Source organism: Orcinus orca, chromosome 3 (genome assembly GCF_937001465.1).
Source record: "Orcinus orca chromosome 3, mOrcOrc1.1, whole genome shotgun sequence".
NCBI classification, from domain to species: Eukaryota; Metazoa; Chordata; class Mammalia; order Artiodactyla; family Delphinidae; genus Orcinus; species Orcinus orca.
The window spans coordinates 141,875,848-141,879,279 of NC_064561.1; positions in this window are offsets into that span (position 1 = coordinate 141,875,848).

Here is a 3,432-nt window from a genome sequence, read left to right on the forward strand (position 1 = left end):
GCCTGATGTGGGGAGAAATTATTTCATCCCAGTTGTAGAACTTGCAGCGGCCTCCATGTCTTCTTCATAACCTGAAACATTCATTTACCACAAATATATAGAGTACTGAACAATTGCTGCCTGGAGATGCATGCCTTTCTTAACATATAAGGATGACCGATAGTTATTAGTCCATCATCGAGATCTAAAATGTATTTTTTTACAGCCTTCATGGTAAACTCACCTGATGCTCTTTTCCAGATGGCTGCCTAGGGGACAGTTAGAGAGAAACTGAGTGGTCCATACAACCACCAACCCCATGACCCTTGACTCATCTGGTCTAGCCAAACAAGTTTCCATGGGGAAGAACTAGAACAAAAACAAAAAAAACCCTTTCATACAGTGCCTTTAACTGTGGTTCTATCGGTAGAGATTAAGTTATAGAACCACTAGCTGCATCACCAAATTTAGTCAAAGTACTTGCAATGAACTTTCTCTCTGATTCAGCAGTACTGAATTTCATTTTGTTTTTCCCAGTTTCAAAAAAAGTCTCAACCAAAAGGAGAAAGAGGAGGAAATCTTTCTAATATCTGGACAAACCTCAAATAACTTTTCAGATTATGAAGTATATGTATACAGCTGACTTGATTTCTGTGTAAGTAGCTGTGTGTATACTTTAAAGCCCAAGGACTAGGAGCTGGGGATGACAGGAGAGAAAGCATTTGTTTCGGAGGTAGACAACAAGGCCCTCTCTGCTTGTCCTGTATCAAGGTCTCGTTCCCGGCAGTTCCCTCAACTGTGACAAATTGATTCAGCTTCATAGCCTTTATGTTTCTGGTGATGAAAATCTATTTCTCTTGCCCATCTTCCTTCACTCTGGTTCGAATTCCTATGTTGCAGTCTGACAGTATAGCAGGAAGAATAAAAAGAGTTACACTTTTGAAGCTCTGTTGCCTAACTAGGCTTTGCAGTAACCGGGCTGGTGACATGTTCTCTAGACATCACCCGTAACACAGGATTGTCTCTCTAGGAATGGTCACTTGCAAAGATTGGTTTTGCCTAGCATTAGCCAAACGATGCATGGAGTTTCTACATGACTTATTTTTTTATTTAGGTAAAATTCATATGCATAAAATTTACCATTTTAACCATCTGAAAGTGTACAGATGGCTTTTGTGGCTTTTTGTACATTTATAACATTGTGCAACCATCACCACTGTCTAATTCTAGAACATTTTCATCACTCCATAAGGAAACCTCAAGCCCCTTAAGCAGTTACTCCCCATCCCCCTTTCACTCCAGCCCCTGGCAACCACTAATCTGCTTTCTGTCTTTACGGACTTGCATATTCTAGATATTTCATATAAATGGAATCATGCAATGTGTGGCTTTTGTGTCTGGCTTTTTTCACTTACCATAATGTTTTCAAGATGCATCCATGTGTAGCATGTACTGGTACTTCATTCCTTTTTATATACTCTATGGATGTGCCATGTTTTGTTTATCCATTCTTCAGTTGATGGACATTTGAGCTCTTTAGACATTTTGGCTATTGTGAATAGTTCTGCTATAAACATTCATGTACAAATTTTTGTTTGAATATCTGTTTTCAGTTCTTTTGTGTATATACCTAGGAGTAGAATTGCTGTGTCATATGGTATTTCTATGTTAACTTTCTGAGAAACCTTCAAACTGTTTCCACAAGTACCTGCACTGTTTTACATTCTTACCAGCAATGTATGAGGGTTCCAGTTTCTCTACATCCTTACCAACACTTTGTTAATTTTCTTTTTTTTATTATAGCCATCCTAGTGGAAGGTAAAGTGGTATCTTTTTGTGCTTTTGACTTGCATTCCCCTAATGTTAAGCATATTTTTCAGTGCTTATTGACCATTTTTATATCTTCTTTGGAGCAATGTCTGTTCAATTCCTTTGCCCATAGTTTTAATTGGCTTTTTGTTCTTTCATTGTTGAGTTATAAGGGTTCTATTCCAGATACTACACCCTTATCAGATATGTGATTTTCAAATATTTTTTCCTATTCTGTGGGTTGTCTTTTCACTTTCTTGATAGTGTCCTTTGATACTTCTACATGGCTTTTACAGAGCTGGACCTATGTGAAATTTGAAGTGTCTTTAGTCAGACTTCCAGCTTCTTCATCACTCTTATGATACATTCCCAAAGGGCCAGAAAAAAAAATGCTTTCTCATAAATTCATTCACAGGGGTGTTTAAATGACTGATAAGGCTTAATAACTTTTCCTCCTACCAAAGGTATCAGCCTCGCAGTAGGTAAAAAGGAAGCAAAGGTAGTTGTGAAATTTCAGGCATAGATGAGTACAGTGGGCTGGGAGCATGGAATGCCTTTCTGTTGCTCCTGAAATTATACTAATTTAACATCTCCAATTCTACTTAATATAAAGTTTCTAGTCCTGAGTCTAATGTTTTACAAAAGCCAGTGATGCCCTCTGTGAAGCTTTCTACTAAGTTTCTGTGGCCTTTGTCAGGCAGACACCATGCCAAGCACATCAGTAAATAAATCTCAACATGTTCTGCTCTTAAATAGTCTGTGGTTCAGATGCTTTTGGAAAAAAATGGACCATTTCATTGAAACTCACCTGTAGGACTTGGAGATCACCTCTGAGCTCTCCTCTGTATGTTAGCCCTAGATGTCTTCAGAGCACCATGAACTCCACTGAACATATTTGCATTTTCTTATTCAGTATTCCTGAATCAGGTTGTCCTGGGGTTGAAAAATATCCATGATGTCCTAGCCTTCCCTGCCGGCAGGGGCACCCATTTGGGTCTTCTCTGCCATTTCCTGCACACGATTCTTTATTTTAGCATCGTGGATGCTGCTGACAGCTCTAAGGATTATGCTTGAAGACAAAACCTAAATGACCCTAATCAGCCCGCCCTGAGGCTGGCAGGTATGCAGTGCTGTCACAGAGCGTTGGTGATATACAATCTGCCGTGAATAGAGATCTTTTCAGCTGCTCTGGCAGGCCACCTGCCGTCTGTGCCCCACTTCCTGCCAGGAAGCTCAGTGACCTTCAGCGGCCAAAGCCAAGTGATTAGAAAACTGGTAGCATTTGTGCCAGGAGCTCAGGCTCTGTGGGTTTTGTTTGCAGCAATAGAAAATCAGGAAGCCCCAGAAAAGAACTGCAGAGATGTGTTCTCCTTATCCAGAGATACAGGGAAGAGATTCTGCCTGTACTAAGGTAGTGAAAAAAACCTCGTGGTGAATTTTTCTTTTCCCAGACCTGCATGCCTAATATTTGGCCAATAAGTTTCTCAAAATAAACAAGCACTTTTGAGCTGCTTACCCATTTAGTAATGAAAGGGGAGACAGAAGCATCTAATAAGATAAATCTAAAAGTTAAAAACCAGACCAAATTAGCAATGAATAATTGGAAATTGAAAAAATTTTAAATACCATTAAAAATATGGAATC